Raw genomic sequence first — 17,881 nt, forward strand, 5'->3', positions numbered from 1 at the left:
TTAGATTGCTGAAATGAGAGAGATCTTGTCAGTTAGAGCTGTGTAGGAGAGTTGGGAGGTGAGTAGACTGTTAAGCTAATTTCAGCAATTGGATCAACTTATCTGCTCCAGGAAGGACTGCAAGCTGCCCACGCACCCCTCCCCCAAAGCTTGATTGTTAACTTGAATGGCTGGGTTAGGTGGCCTGCCCACCCAGAGAAGCTCAGGCATAGGGAAGTTTGCTTTAGCACACTCCCCGCATGCCCCTGGCAGCTGCTGCTCGCCCGTCTTTGCCAGGGACCAGCGCGGGCATTAGCTGGCGTGGGCTGAGTCACCACAGGCACACTCTTTCCTCAACTTGAACATCCGTGCCACAGCCTAGCTTCCTCCACACCCTTAGCCCCCCTGACTCTACCTCAGTTCCAAGTGAAAGCAGCCCTTGCTCAGGTCAGTGAGGAAGGTGGAGTGTTCCTTTCTTCATCTTATTTCCTTCAGGGTTGATTATTTATTTAGTCAATTTTTCGCTTGCCTTCGTTTTCAATGTGTGGGACTCCCAGACACTCCAAGGATAGATTTTTCTGTCTCTGGTTGATTAACTTGTTGAAATTTTGGGGAAATTTTTTGGTCGCACTCCTCACGGCATCATTTCTCTGACGTCACTGGATTCTGGGCATTTTATGTGTTAGTAAAACTAATTCCATTTTAATAGTGAGAAATGTTAGGCAAACTAAACTTAATTTAGTCTGCCAATACATGTGAGGACTCATGGGTCTCATAAGCACTAGAACATGGAGAACAAAGTGTAGATGCCTTCTCAGTTATTATGTCCTAAAACTTTCCAGCCAAAATTTTGGGCCAATATAGTACTTTGCCAAATTCTCCTTTTTCTGGATTTTTCTCTTCCTTACAGGCTGAACTTTAACTTGAGAGTATGTTTTCTTATGGCTAATTATATCAGATATTATAGCAAATATGAGGACAAAATGTAAATCAGTATCAAACATTAGGTAGTTTACACATTAGATTGATTGAACAGCATATCATTGAAAATAAATTATAGACTATAATATTTATCAATGAAAGTAGAGGCAGTTTAATTCTTTGGTGCCCAACAATAGCTTCTGGTGAGTTTGCAAAAGGAATAGTTCCTCTAGTTCTATCAAATAAAATTTTCCAGTGTTGAAGTAGAGAAGAATCCTGGGAATAAAGTCTCTAAATGATAGAGTATAGAGTATAGCTTGAAATAATATCTCCTTTGTACTCCTTTTCTCAATTCACTTCAAAAGACATGGCTTATCCTTTCCACCCAGAACAATTTTGAACACAACAACATATTTTTTGTCACCTTTAACACAACTGAGAAATAATGATTATGAAAAGAAACAATAAAAACAAAGGAAAAGTGAAAGAGATCAAAAATTAAAAAATGAGTATTAAAAATAGAGTTGACAAAACTATGACTTATCAATTTATCATAGCTTCTCTGATTCACAAATTTATTTTACATGATCTGAACAATGCAGTAGAAATTTCTCCTTTAAAAGTTTTAGACTTAACTATTCACTTCGATTATCTTCTTTGTGCCTTTCTTGCTTTCCAGAAAGGGAGACTGTGGTAGCAGCAATTTTATAAGGAAGCAATGATTGAAATATCACATGATCAGTCTATGAGCAAGCATAAAAGTTTCATATTTCTGTAGAAAAGGCAAAATAAAAAGGGGTGTTACAGCTTCTAATTTCTTCCTCACTTGGGAAGAACAAATAGTTTTTCTATCACAGAGCCAGAAAGAATGAGGCCTCAGTAAAGCACTACTCAGAAATTTATTGTGAACAACATACTAAATGGACAAAAATTAAAAGCAATCTCCTTAAAATTGAGAACAAGGCAGAGGTGACCCCTTTCACCACTCTTATTCAACATAGTTCCGGAAGTCCTAACCATAGCAATCAGACAAAAAGAAGAAATAAAAGGCATCCGAGTTGGAAAAGAAGAAGTAAAACTATCATTATTTGCTGATGACATGGTACTTTACATAGAAAACTCTAAAGCAGGGGTCCCTAAACTATGGCCCGTGGGCCCCTGAGGCCATTTATCTGGCCCCCACAGCACTTCCAGAAGGGGTACCTCTTTCATTGATGGTCAGTGAGAGGAGCATAGTTCCCATTGAAATACTGGTCAGTTTGTTGATTTAAATTTACTTGTTCTTTATTTTAAATATTGTATTTGTTCCCGGTTTGTTTTTTTACTTTAAAATAAGATATGTGCAGTGTTCATAGTTTTTTTTTATAGTCTGGCCCTCCAACAGTCTGAGGGACAGTGAACTGGCCCCCTGTGTACAAAGTTTGGGGACCCCTGCTCTAAAGTCTCAGTCAAAAAGCTGCTAGACCTGGTAAATGAATTCGGCAAGGTGGCAGGATATAAAATTAATATTCAGAAATCAGTGGCATTTTTATACACCAACAATAAACTGTCTGAAATAGAAATTAAGGAACAATCTCATTCACTATTGCAACAACAACAACAACAAAAAGATACCGAGGAGTAAATTTAACCAAGGAGGTAAAGGACTTGTACTCAGAAAACTATAAGACATTGAAAAAAGAAATCAAGGAAGATACAAACAAGTGGAAGCATATACTGTGTTAATGGATAGAAAGAATAAACATCATTAAAATGTGTATATTACCCAAAGCAAGCTATAGATTCAATGCACTTCCTATTAAAATACCAATGGCAATGTTATGTTAAAGATATAGAACAAATATTCCAAAAATATATATGGATCCGAAAAAGAACACACATATCCTCAGCAATCTTGAAAATGAAGAATAAAGGGGGAAATATCACAGTTCCTCATATCAAGTTATACTACAAGGCCATAGTAATCAAAACAGCTTGGTACTGACATATAAACAGGCATATAGATCAATGGAACAGAACAGGGAACCCATAAATAAACCCCCGCCTTTATGCTCAATTGATATTTGACAAAGGAGGTAAGAACATACAGTGGAGTAAAAACAGACTCTTTAATAAATGGTGTTGAGAATATTAGACAGGTACATGCAAAAAAATGAAATTAGACCAGCAATTTGCACCATTCACAAAAATAAACTCAAAATGGATAAAAGGCTTAACTGTAAGTCAGGAAACCATAAACATCTTGGAAAAAAACAGGCAGTAAAGTCTCCGATATCTCTTCTAGCAATATTTTTGCCAGTATATCTTTATGGGCAAGTAAAATAAAGGACAAAGTAAACAAATGGAACTGTATCAACTAAAAAGCTTTTGCACAGTGAAAGACACAATTAACAAAATAAAAAGACAACCCACATAATGGGAGAACATATTCGCTAATACCTCCAGTAAGGGGTTAATAACCAAAATTTATAAAGAACTTCTAAAGCTCAACACCAGGAAGGTAAATACAGTGTGTCTGTAAAGTCATGGTGCACTTTTGACTGGTCATAGGAAAGCAACAAAAGACGATAGAAATGTGAAATCTGCACCAAATAAAAGGAAAACTCTCCCAGTTTCATACCTATTCAGTGCAGTTCGATGTGGGCTCACACACAGATTTTTTAGGGCTCCTTATGTAGCTATCCCGTATAGCCTCTACAGACTCATCACTGACTGATGGCCTACCAGAACGGGTTTCTCCACCAAACTGCCAGTTTCCTTCAACTGCTTATCCCACCGAGTAATGTTATTCCTATGTGGTGACGCTTCATTAATAACGTGCCAATATTCACGTTGCACTTTGGTCATTGATTCAAATTTAGCGAGCCACAGAACACACTGAACTTTGCTCTGTACCATCCACATCTCGACTGGCATGGCCAGTCTCTGCTGAGAAATTTCTCTGCTGAGAAATCTGATGATAATCTAATGGGCCTTCTTTTATATGGTGTATGTACCTTTTCCCTGGCTGCCTTGAGAATTTTTTCTTTGTCATTGGTTTTTGCCAATTTCATTATGATGTGCCTTGGAGTAGGTTTGTTAGGGTTAAGACAACTCAGTGTTCTGTTTGCTTCTTGAATTCAAGGCTCTAATTCTTTCCACAGACTTGGGAAGTTCTCATCTATTATTTGTTTGAATATGTTCTCCATTCCATTTTCTCTCTCTTCTCCTTCTGATATACCCATTATTCTTATGTTGTTCTTTCTGATGGAGTCAGACAATTCCTTTCTGACTTTCTCATTGTTTGTAATTTGTGATTCTCTCTCTTCTTCTCTCTGTTGTGCCTCAAGTTGTCTGTTTTCTATGTCACTAATTCTGTCCTCTATTCAGCCTGTTCTACTAGCTAAGCTTGTTACCTCATTTTTCAGTTCAGGAATTGAGTTTTTCATCTCTGTTTCATTCATTTTCATAGTTTCTATTTTCTTGGTGGTGTATTCTTTCTGTTCATTGAATTATTTTTTGAGCTCCCTAAATTGCCTTTCTGTGCTTCCTTGTATATCCCTGAGTAGTTTTAGGATTTCCATTTTAAATTTTTTGTCATTTAACTCCTGGGTTTACAAGCTATTAAAATTTTTTTCCATAGATTTTTCCTCATGTATCTGAGCTACATCTCTGTCTTTTGCATCCATGATATTTGATTTCTTTTTTTCTTAATGGCATTTGAGAATGGTATTGTTAATAACACTAATAAGAGTTGATAAAAATAATAAATAATTAAAATTAAAGCAATAATTTTTTTTGAGAAAATACAGTGAAAAAATGGAAATTCTATTGTGCTAACTGTAACAAAAACTATATAGAATGAAGGTCCTGAGTTGGGAAGAAGTGGCAAAGAGAAAAAAACAGGAAGAACCTACAAAATGTCACAAGGAAAAATTTAAATGAAGAATAAACTTACTTATTTGTAATTGATGGTCAAATGAGAGAAATAGTGAAAGAGAAAAGAAAAAAAACAAAAAGAGAAAAAGAAAAGTATAGTAAAAAATGAAAATTCTATTGTGTTTAGTGGAACAAAAACTACCTAGAATGGAGAGCCACAGTTGGGGCAAAATGCTAAAGAGATAAAAAGCGAAGTGAAAAGCACACAAAATGCCACAAAGAAAATATTTGAATCCAGAATAAAATAATTTATTTGTTAGTGAGGATTGGATGAGAGAAAAAATGAAGAGAAAAGAAGAAACAAAATAGGAGAGAGAGAAAAAAGAGTTAAGGTTTTTGGAATGTAACCCTCACAGAAAAAAAAAAAAAAACAAGAATGAAAACTGTAACACTTACGTGTAATGAAGTTCAAAATGAAAAGGAAAGAATAAAACCAAAAGAGGATAAAATGGCCAATGTGGAAGAATAAAAAGATAAAAAATACAATAAAAATGCTAATAGTTATAAGGACTGTGGATTTTTTCTGGTTTTGACAGGTTATCTTTTTCCTTTTTTCTTCTCTCTCTTTTTGGCCGGTCATGTTGTACCCCAGGTTCTGCCCCTTACTCAGAGGTTTGCAGTTGATGTGTTGCTATGGTGATGACATAAACTAGGCTTCAGTCTTGTTGGTAGGCAGGGGCTTGTTAGTGTTTGCAGGCCCCGACAATGGGAGAGTCTATTTTTCCAGAGCCTCTCCCCACATCTCTCCTTCCTGAGCGAGTAGCCTGGGGAATCAGATGTGAAATTGCCCCAGCCACTGCTTGGAGAGCAAGAGGTTCTAAAAGCTAACAAATCTTCCTCTATCCCTGGTCAAAGCATGGTTCTTTGTAAGGCTTTGCCAGCCAGAGCTGCCAGCATAAGCAGGCACTGCTGGAAGCTGATTGCTTTTCAGGTGTCTTTCTATGAGCCTCCAGGCATGTCTAGTATGCTTCAGCGCTCCATGGGTCTACTCTCCTCAGGCTTTTTGTACTTTGTAACCTGTACTGGCTAGCGGGAAGATGTCCCAGTCACTGCCTGCAGAGCAAGAGATCCTAAAAGCTGCCATGTCTCTCTTCTAGGTCCGCTCAAAGCACAGCTCTGTGTAAGGCTTTGTCAACCAGAGCCACCAGTGTAACCATGCAGGGCAGTGAGCTGACTTCTGATCAGGCTCCTTTCTAAGGTTCCCCAGGTATGTCTAGTTAAATTTGCCTCAGCACTCTGCTGGTCTGCTCTCCACAGGATTCACCCTTGCTGGGAAGCCTACAGCCCAGCCTGCCTAACCTCCACAGTGTTCTTTGAGGTCTGCTCCATGGGAATGTGTTTTTTAACCTGTATGGCAGGACATTGCCTCATCCACTGCCTGCAGAGCAAGAGGCCCTAAGAACTACCAAGGCCCTCCTCTGGGTCCACTCAAATCGCAGCTCTAAGTAAGAATGCCTTGTCAGCCAGAGCCACCAGTGTAAGCAGGCAGAGCAGTGAGCAGACTGTGGGCTAGGCTCCTTTCTAAGGGTTCCGGGGTATGTCTATTTTGGCTCCGTGTTCCACAGGTCTGCTCTTCAGAGGCTGCCTGCGTGCCCTGCCCCCCATCACTTCCACAGGTCTGTTTCTCAGGAATCTGCTTTGTAGCCTGTATCAGCTGGTGGAGGCACCCTGCCCGGACAGGTCCAAGCGTAGGGAACCTAGCCCTTGTGCACTTCCCGCATGCTGTTGGTCAGGGAGCCAGTTTTACACAGAAATTCTGGCTATAGCTCATGCAGGAGGCCACTGCTGACAATCTCCGGCCCAGCCCCTCTGTCCATGAATGTGGGCGCCCATGCCCGAAGTGCCAGTTGGAACCACTCACACACTGCCTGCAATTGCAGACCGGGAGACTGGGAGTGAACAAAGCCTAAAGCTGCTGATTCCAGAATCAGTCTCTATAGGCAACTACTCGGCCACCTCTGCCCGGGTCTGCCCCTGGTGCTAGCTCTGCATCTGTATCTCAGGCTGAGTCACTGGTGCACTCACCTCTTCCCTCTTCCCTAGCCCTCCCTTCCTCTAAGTTCCAAGTGAAAGCAGCCCTTCCTCAGGTCAGCAAGGAAAGCGGAATACTCTGTTCTCCATCTCCATCTTATTTCCTTCAGAGTGGATTATATATTCAGCCACCTTTTCACCCAATGTACCTTTGTTTGATGTATGTGTATTTCAGATGCTGCTGGGATTGTTTCTCTGTCTCTAGTTGTTGAATTTGTTGAAATTTCAGGGGGAGATATCGGGAGCACCCTTCACAGCACCATTTCTCTGATGTCACTCTCCAGAGCTGATTTCTTGATCGCAGAGGAAAGGTCTCAAACAAAATCATGTGGAAACACAGATGCAACTTTCAGTGTCTTGGGTTAAACATGAAGTTCATAAAAATAGATAGCCTCTAGTGAGAGACTAAATACAAAAGCTAGATACAGGTGAACACTAAAATAAAAGGAAAGGGGATTGCCTTCTTTAAAACATTCTGCTATCCACTTGCTTCATCATTTAAATGTATTTTTGAACATTTTTGTTGTGGGAGAACTCCAATACATAAAACGGATGAAAGAAGATCTGGTCTGATCTGAATGCAAGCTGGGTGACCTAGAGCACTGCTGGTCTCCCCTTTTCTACCTTCTTTATTTTCTCTAGCTGCTCAGATACCTCTTTGGAACCTCAGGCTTCCTCAAAGCACAATTTGTAGATGTTTGCATAAGTTTAACCTGCTTATTTTGTATATGGGAAAAGTAAAACAGGACCAGTGGAATAAGGTTATCCAGGTGTTTGGCGAGAGATAATGTTGAGACCATAGGCTCTAGTTTGACTACCTGGGTTTGGGCCTAATTTTGCTACTTAATAGCAGAGTGATTTCACTTGCTTCAGTTTTCCAATCTGTAAAATTCAAATAACAAAATGAATCAATATACAAAATGTACTTAGATTAATACTTGGCACACATACTGTATATGGGGTTATAGAGTGTGTGTGTGTGTGTGTGTGTGTGTGTGTGCACGTGCGCATGTGTGTGTGTCTAGAACTAAAGCCTAGTTCTTCTAATATACCATGTTGGCTTTAGTGTTCTCAAAATCAAATTTTCAAATGAAATTTGGGCTAGATCTGAAGGTTGATCAAGTGACTAGAAGAATTTTGTGAGTTTTTTTTTTTTAAATAAGCTATGCTGAGCTTTGTTGTGGTGTTGTGAACAGACTGTGATAGTCTTTGGAATCAAGCAGATATAATTTTAAATGTCTGGGCCTTTCTAACTCTGTTCTTATGTAATTTTCTCAATCCATTCAGGTCACAATTTACATATTTTCAAAATGGTGATGTTAATAACTACCTTATGAAGTAGTGGCCATAGAACAGAACTTTCTAGGGTTCAAAAGCATTACCCAGTGGGAGTGTGATAAGTACATTTGAGATCTAAAAAGCAATAAACACTAAGAAAGGTTTCACGTGGAACCAGATAATGTAACAATGAATAATGGGTAAAATGAAGCAAAGGAAATATTAGACAAAGGAGAAGGAAAAACTGAAAGCATGTAGTATTAAACCATGGAATGGCCATTCCCAAGGGAAGATATAAAAGTCCCTTGGTTTGAGTCATTTCACATTGAATTGAAATAAGATAAAGTAGAATCTATTTGGGAAGCAATCTTTCCCTGGCTGGGAGACCAAGGAGATGAGTTAATAAAAGCCTTGAATCTGTTTTTTGTTTGTTCGTTTTGTTTTTTTGTTTGTCTTGTTTTCTGAGGTGAGGATGGAAATGTCTCCAGATGCACATCTACATGAAATCTGAGCAAGCTGGGGATGATAAGAAGCAGAAGAAACCCATATATTGGGAAGAGAAGATAGGAAGAATGTAGAACAAGGACAATGGAGGAAAACTAGGAAAGGGAAGGTAAGAAATAAAAGACAAAGAAAATAAAGTGGGAAGAAATAAAAAGAGAATAGATTGAAGCAGATAGAAGACAAGGAGAAAATAAGAGAAAGAGGGACAGCTGAGAAGGGCTTTATGCATGAGTACTGAGGTGTTCCTAGGCCCAGTGATGCTGATATCCACGATTCTTCAGTGATGCATCCTCTCATTACATAGGTCCCGTGACCTTGGACTTGGCTTCAGTAAACAGTTGATTCGTAGCAGCTGATAAATAAACAAGCTCCATCCCAGAGACAATTAGGCAGAGAGAAATATTTTTTTTTCCTCCCCAGTGAAAGAAAGTGTCATTTTTTTCTTCTTCTCCTCAAAAGGTAAACAATGATTGTTTCCTAGAAACTGCTGGGAGTATAGAGAATAATTATCAGCTGTTTTTGCCAGCCCCAGAGTTCATTCCAGGAACCCAATTCCCTTTCCCATTATACTGGTTTTTCAGCCAACCCATTTGCAGTGATGAAGTGCCCCACCCATCATACGTGTGCCAAAGAAAGTAGAGGCTTTTATACTTTTTCCGAGCCCCCAGATTTAGAACAATGATTTCTAAACGAAGGTGATACCACCTAACCACTTTTGTACAAAAGAAGGACAGATTTCTAAAAAGTTTATTTAGAAAGTACTAGAGCATCTGCATAAGACACTGACTATTTGATTCACTTTGGCTTTTATATGTTCTATTCCTGATTTTGTTATATCCAGCCTCCTCTCCCAATCTCTTATGTAGCTCCTGCAGGTTTACACTATACTCTCCTACCATCATCTACTCTTTGCTTTCAATGATTTCTCTTCATTTTTAATTCAAACGTCTCTAGTGGGAAAAGTAAATGATTTTAGAGGTGATTGTTAATTAACAATCATCAGTTAGAGGTCCTGGAGGAAATCATTCAGGAAACTATCTGCCTCTTTCTACCTCGGGGAAACGATCATTCTTTAAATTCTGTTGGAGGAAAAATTGTACTCAAGCTGGTGAATATAATAACACTAACAGCAATAATCCTAGTTCTTTACAACTTAAATAACTTTTTAAAATATTCATTATTACATTTGAATCTCAACAACCTTGTGATATTGTGATTCAAATAATTCAATTTACACATGAAGAAACAGAGGAGAGTATAGACTGTAAGAGACATAAAATTTGAAATTTGGAAAACAATGTTAAAAGTGCTAGTTTAAGATAAAGTATTTAAGAAGGCAAATATTTGTCAAGTGGCCAGTGGTCTGGACCAGCCTTATAAATGGTTGCATATAGGCATTTCCTTACTTGGAATTGTAGACCTCATGAATAAAATTTTCTTTCTTTTAGTTGACCACTAAAATTATGACCTCTCAGGATATAAAAGGTACTCTGAAAAAATTAATCCAATTCCTCACCTGATATCTGACCTTCTCTACATGATGCTTGTCAAATGGTAATTGCGTCCCTCCTCAAACACCATAAATAGAGTGACATCTGAGGAACGACTGCATGAGGCATCTCCTTGGTTTCTCCCCTTGAGATTTCAACAATTTAAATAGCTATAACTCAAGGAAGGGACCACAGCTCAGCAAACAAACATACCTAAAAATTTTGCACATTGAAGCAACTAAAAGTGGGCAAGTGGGAGCAGACAGGGGAGGCAAAAAATAAAGAGAACCAAGGGTTCAGCCTGCATCGGAGAGCTCAGGGGCAGGGTTCATCCAAGAGGGGGAAAAATTTGGTTGTATCTGGGGTTCCTTCTGCTGGGAGAAGCAGAGAGATTCTGTGGGCAATTGCACAGGAGTGAACAATTAGAGTAGTGCAGGGACCTGGGTGGGGGATACAGTTCTGGGACACTGCCAGTTTTCCTGTGGTCTGCCTGCAGTCTGCAATCCACCTGTGGTCCACACTCCAGGAGGAAACAAAGGAAGCAAAATCTTGCAGTTCCCCAGTCTCCTAGAACTCACCACCCTTCATCCTAGTATCAAGGTGGAGGGTATATCAGTGGCATAACAGAAAACTGACATTTCACAAGAATTAGTGATACCAAAGCGAGAAATCTAGAAAAGATGCAGAGGGAAGAGAGAGACCTAAGAGTTTTTAATGATGACAAAGTATACAAAAACTATCTGACCTTATCAGAAAAAGCAATATAAGAATAATAGGTGTCCAAGTTTGACCAGGCAGTGGTACAAGGGATAGAGTATTGGCCTGGGATGTAGAAAACTCGGCTAAGAAACCCCAAGGTTTCTGGCTTGAGCATGGGCTCATCTGACTTGAATATGGGTTCACTAGCTTGAGTGCAGGTTTGCTGGCTTGAGTGTGAGATCATAGACGTGACTCCATGGTTGCTGGCTTGAGCCCAAAGGTTGCTGGCTTGAAGCCCAAGGTTGGTGACTTGAGACCAGGTCACTGGCTCATCATAAAGCTGACTCATACAGATTTTACAGACTGGAAACTGTTTTAGGAGATGCACAGTTTATTGGGAAAATGTTTTATATTTCCTGAGAAGGTCAAGTTTTACCTAGTCTATTCATTTATTTCCTCAAACCATTATTACCATAAGCAGGACAATTCCCACTACTATTAAGCTTCCATGAATTATGGAATGTTTGAGCTGGAAGAGGTTTCAGAAAACTGAGCGGCTCAGGGAAGTGAAATTGTCTGCTCAAAGGCACACAGGGAGTTAGTAGCTGAGCATAGTGTAGAACTCAAAATTCTTTGAAGTCAAGGCCAGAGCTCATTAGGGCCTCAGAGAGTTCAACCTCAAGTGACACTTTGACAGCTCTTGTCTTTTAGGACATACCTTACCAATGGAAGCACATATCCTCAAAGTTGCCAACTATTTCTCTCTGTACCTTCTCTGTACCTTTCACACTACTGCTTGGCTTCTCCAGGAGACAAAACTTGTGAGAAACTCAGAGTTCATTAATAAAGTGCCTAAGGAATCTCAAGAAACATAATCATGTGCCAGAAGTACAGCCACCAGAAAATTAAAAACTCTGCAAGACATATGGCACTTGATTAGCCCCATGCTCTTTAGGCTGAAGACTGCCCAAGATACAAGGTAATTATTTCTTGCCGAACTTTAACTAGGCACCAGAGTGTGATAAGTACATTCAAGCCCTAGAACCTTTATAGTAAACACAAAGCCTTACCAAAATATCACTTCCTTTACCCAGCCTCTGGCAGACATGGGTGGGTGTTTCAGGTATACAATGAACTATTCAACATTTATATACCTAATAAAGTGATTACTATGGTAAGATGAGTGTACATCTTACCCCACAGGAAATTATTATATTACTGGCTATACTCTCTATGCTATACATTACATCAGTTATTTTATAAATGAAAGTCTTTACCTTTATTCCCCTTCATCTTTTTCACCCATACCCTACTCCCCACCTTAGGAAACCATCAGTTTGTTCTCAATAGCTTTGAGCCTGTTTCTGTTTTGCTTGTTCAATTATTTTATTTTAGGAGTCCACATAAAAGTGAAAGCTGATGGTATTGGTCCTTTTCTGTCTGATATATATCACTTAGCATAGTACATTCTAGGCCAATTCATGTTATTGCAAATGGCTAGAATTCATTCATTTTTATGCCTGAGTATTATTCCATTATATATATATATATTCATATTTTTAAATTGCTTTTTTTTAATTAAAGTTTCCATTCAATATGATTTTGTATTAGCTTCAGGTGTAATGCATAATGCATGGTGGTTAGAAAATCATATACTTTATAAAGTGTTCTCCCTAATATTTCCAGTATACACCTGCCACCATACATAGTTATTACAATATTATTGATGGTATTTCCTATGCTATACTTTGCATGCCCATGACTATTTTGTAACTATCAATCTGTATTTCTAAATTTCTTCACTTATTTTTACCCAGTCCACCAAACCCCCTCCCCTCTGGCAACCATCTGCCTGTTCTCTGTATTTATGAGTCTATTTCTGTTTTATTTATTCATTTATATTGTTCTTTAGACCCCCCCAATATAAGTGAAATAGTGTTTGTCTTTCTCTGCCTGACTTATTTTTCTTAGCATAATACACTCTAGGTCCATCCACACTGTTGAAAATGGTAAGATTTCATTACTTTTTTTCTTTGCTTTGAAATTTAGAAACAAATTTTATTTAAGATCTGAAATATAATTTCTAAATCACTTACTCCTCCAGAAAACCATGGCTACACAATAATGCACTGCCTCTATCATGTTAAAAATGTGCATTAGACTCAAATACAAAAACTATGAGACAAACTAACATCCTTCAGCAATTTGAGCAAAGACAGCATGCCTACAGAAAAACATAGATGGATTTACAGAGGATGGGCTGTTTTACTTCAAACACGATTAAAAAAATAGAGCACAAATCCATGGATTTTCGAGTATACACATTAAATTGAACCATTGGTGCTAGGAATTAAGTTATTTTGTCATGTAGCATCAACACATAATTAGAAAATTGTGTGGTGTCAAAAGGATAGAACCAGCAGCATTCAAGCAGTGTTGTCAACTATGCAAGAAAATGTTCTACTGAATGGTTCTTTGTTGTATAATTACTGTATACACCAGTAGCATCTTTGAAATGAGAAAAAGAGCTTGCACTACTTTTGTTTTCTGTTTAAACACAACAGAAATCAAACTAAAACAAAAGCCCTGTTATACATTAACAATTATAAAGAACATCAATTATACAAGAAAAAGACTAAGAAAGATAAGAGTGTTTATATGCCAGACATAACAAGGAGTGTTCAGTAGACACAGGGCTTTGTGGTGGTACTCAGCTGAAGCCACTTTGTAATCACTGTCAGTAAACAGAGACACTGCATTCTTTGCCAGATATTTTAGGAAATAATATAAATATACCAACAATCCATGTTAATGGATAGAAAGAATTGGCATCATTAAAATGTCCATATTAGCCAAAGCAATCTAGAGAGTCAATGCAATTTCTTTTTTTTAGTGAGAGAGACAGAGAGAGAGACAGAGAGAGTGACAGATAGAAACAGACAGGCAGGAAGGGAGAGAGATGAGAAGCATCAACTCTTCGTTGTGGCACCTTAGTTGTTCATTGATTGCTTTCTCATATGTGCCCTGACTGGAGGACTACAGCAGAGTGCATGACCCCATGCTCAAGTCAGTGACCTTGGTCTCCAGTCAGTGACCTTGGGCTTCAAGCCAGTGACCTGTGTGCTCAAGCCATTGACAATGGGGTCATGTCTATGATGCCCCACTCAAGCCAGTGACCCCCCTCTCAAGCTAGTGATCCCATGCTCAAGCCAATGAGCCCATGCTCACACTGGCAACCTCAGGGTTTTGAACCTGCATTCTCTGCATCTCAGTCTGATACTCTATCCACTGCACCATTGCTTGGTGTGGCCAGGCTCAATACAATTTCTATCAAGATATCAGTGGCTTGCCTGACCTGTGGTGGCGCAGTGGGTAAAAGCGTCGACCTGAAATGCTGAGGTCACTGGCCTGAAACCCCAGGCTTCCCTGGTCAAGGCACATGTGGGAGCTGATGCTTCCTGCTCCTCCCTCCCTTCTCTATCTGTCCCTGTCTCCTCTCTCTAAAAAATGAATAAATTAAAAAATTAAAAAAAAAAAGATATCAGTGGCTTATGTCACAGAATTAGATCAAATATTCCAAAAATGCATATAGAACAACAAAGTATGCTGGATAGCAACAGGAATCTAGAGAGAGAAGAAGAATGTTGGAAGAATCACACTACCTAATATCAAACTATACTACAAGGTCATAGTAATCAACACAACATTATACTGGCATTAAAAACAGACATACAGATCAATGGAACAGAATAAAGAGCTCAGAAATAAACCCATGTCTTTATAGTCAATTAATATTTGACAGAAGAGGCAAAAAACACTCAGTGGGGTACAGATAGCCTATTTAACATATGGTGTTGGGAAAATTGGACATAGATGCAGTGGGGGGATTCATATAATTTAACAAATGATTCTCTGCTCTAATTACTTAATGACCTAATGACTTGTCACCCCCTGGTTGTTTGACACTTTTTCTCTTCATATTATATGTTTGTTTCCTGAAGTAACAAATGTGAGGAAATTAAAATGTAGTATTTTGTCAAAAGTATAATGAGTTTTATGAAATGAATAAATAAATAATACAAGCATAGCTCTGTCAATTTTTTTTACCTGTGGACAGAATGAACATTACTACAGGCACTTAGAAGTACACTGTTACATAGATGAACATTACAAAAGAATAAGGAATGTAAATTTGTGATTTCCACATTGGGCAACTGCTCAGGCACCCACTGTAGAGACAACCCTGATTACAAGTGCCATTTTAACAACTGGTTCTACAAACTCAACAAAAAATTAGTTATCAGTTCTGCCGAACCAGTGCAAGCCAGCTGAATCCCACCACAGCATATATGTGCAAAAAATGAAACTGGATTACCTTTCCACACCATACACAAAAATAAATCCAAAATAAATTAAAGACTTAAATGTTAGACTTGGAACTATAAAAATCCTAGAAGAAATCATAAGCAGTAAAATACTGGACACTTTTTGTAGCAATATTTTTTTCTGATATATCACCTAGTGCAAGGGAAATGAGAAAAATAAACAAATGGGACTATAGTAAAGTACAATTTTGTACAGCAAAGGAAATCATCAACAAAATTAAAAGACAACACACTGAATGTGAGAACATATTTGCCAATACATCTGATAATGTCTAAATATCCAAAATGTACAAAGAACTTATACAACACACAAATACACACAAACAAAAATACAATCCAATTAAGGAATGGGCATAATTTCTGAATAGATACTTCTCCAAAGAGGACATACAGATGGCCAATAGATATATGAAAAGATGGTCAATGTCACTAATCATCAGAGAAATGAAAATTAAAACTACAATGAGATATCACATAACTAACCTCTCAGAATGGCTACCATCAATAAAAGGGAAACAAGTGTTGACGAGGATGTAGGAAAAAGGAACCCTCATGCACTGTTGGTAGGAATGCAGATTGGTGCAACCACTTTGAAAAACAGTATGGAGTTACCTCAACAAATTAAAAACACAACTGCCTTATGACCCTGCTATTCCACTTCTGCAATATATCTAAAGAAACTCAAAACACTAATTCAAAAGAGTATATGCACCCCTATATTTATGCTACATTATTTACAATACAGGGTTTGAAAGCATCTCAAGTGCCCATCAGTAGATGAGTGGTACATTTACTCAATGGAATACTACTCAGCCATAGAAAGGAGGAAATCTTACCTTTTGCAACAGCATGGATGGGCCTGGAGATGATTATGTTAAGTGAAATAAGCCAGTCAGAGGAAGACAAATACCGTATGATTCACATACATGGAATCTAATGAACAAAATAAAGTAAAAAAGAAATAGAAACAGACTCATAGATATAGAGAACAGACTGATGGCTGTCAGAGGGGAGGGATAGTGAGTGGCTGAGTAACAAAGGTAAAGGGATTAAGCACACAAAAAAATTAGACACAGTAAACAGTATAGGGATTACAAGAGGGAGAGAGGGTGGGAGGAATTAGAGGAGGGTAAAAGGAGGATAAATGGTGATGGAGGGAGACTTAACTTGAGGTGGTGAATACACAATATAATGTGCAGTTGATGTGTTGTAGATTTGTGCACCTGAAACCTGTACAGCTTTATTCACCAATGTCACCCCATTAAATTCAATAAATTAAAAAAAATAAAAGACAGTTTATAGATATTAGACATAACAGTGAGTGGTCAGAGGATCCTCTCAAGGCTTTGCAGTGCTACTCAGCTGAAGCAACTTTGTCATTACTGGCAGTAAATAGAGACAGCATTCTTTGCCAGAAATCATGTAGATAGCTCAATAATCATGCAAAGCCCCTTTTTAAAATCAAGGGGTGTATAAGCCAACATTGCTCTGATTTTTACGAATAATCACAATAGATGTGGTACACCATAATCCTGAACATGAGCACATGTAGGTGAGGCCAGAGGATTTCAGCGCACTGGGTCCTCTTGAATTTGTAGAGCAGCTGAGTGCCCAACATTACGTCGAAGTAGTCTTTTATTCCTTCAATGACTTCATTCACTGCATATTCCTTATAATTGATATTTCCTTGTTATTGCTTGCAAGTTGCATAGTTTTCAGAAAGGCACCTATATTTTTCTTAACAGGAAGTTGAAACAGCTTCTTCTGCCTGATAACCACATCCCAGTCATCAATAAGCCATGATTTTAATATTTAGGAAACTTCACTTTAACTTGTTGTTTTTTTTAATTTTTATTTTCCTTTAAAGGCTCCCTTACTTTCAGGTGTGGGGATATCCCAGGCCCTATTCTTTTGAGCTGACTGAAGGGATTTTATGGTACTGCCACATTCTCTATTTCCATGAGTCTTCTGTTTGTTCTTTCTTGTCTTCCTCGTGGTTCCTGAAGGAAGTTCTCCCCAGAGTGACCACCCCCCTACCCATCTGCCTCAGAGGGTTGGTTCAAGATTCTTTTGCTATGGACCAGCTGTCTTCTTTCCTGAGGAGGCCCCTCTCAATTTACTGCTCTGCATATTGCTTCTATTTGTTTTTCTGAAGTTGTCTTCTGCTGCAGATTGTTGTCCACAAGTTTAAGAACCCTGCTTTCTGGTACTCATTCAATCTTGATTTTATTTCAACCAATAATCCACTTCCTTCTTTCTCTTTCAACAGCTCCAGTGTTTCTCCAGATGGAATCTTATAGAACTTCTGGGATGATCTGGAAAGATTAGGTGGAAGATATAACCATATATTCTGTAATTAGGATCAGATTATTTGATCCTTACTATACAGCAAACTAAGCTATTCTGAGAATGGCCTGAAAAAGGAATCCAGTTCCTATCAGCAGCCAATGTTATCATTGTCGTTGCTCCAACAGCCATAGTTAAGATTTTATTCTTATTTTTGGTCAAGTAATATTCCATTGTATATATGTACCAAAGATTTGATATGCACTCATCCATTGATCTTCAGATGCTTCTATATCTTGTTCTTGCAATGAACATAAGGGTGCATATAATCCTTCAAATTAGTGTTTTGGGTTTGTTCAGGGTGGAATCACAGGGTCATAAGGCAGTTCC

At 38.4% G+C, this 17,881-nt stretch overlaps 1 pseudogene; it reads right to left on the reverse strand.

Moving 5' to 3' along the window:
• Nucleotides 1-6,277: 6,277 nt before the first annotated feature.
• LOC136317694 (mortality factor 4-like protein 2) lies at nucleotides 6,278-17,008 on the reverse strand (annotated as a pseudogene).
• Nucleotides 17,009-17,881: the final 873 nt, after the last annotated feature.

The sequence above is a fragment of the Saccopteryx bilineata genome, chromosome X, assembly GCF_036850765.1.
Source record: "Saccopteryx bilineata isolate mSacBil1 chromosome X, mSacBil1_pri_phased_curated, whole genome shotgun sequence".
In the NCBI taxonomy this organism is placed as follows: Eukaryota; Metazoa; Chordata; class Mammalia; order Chiroptera; family Emballonuridae; genus Saccopteryx; species Saccopteryx bilineata.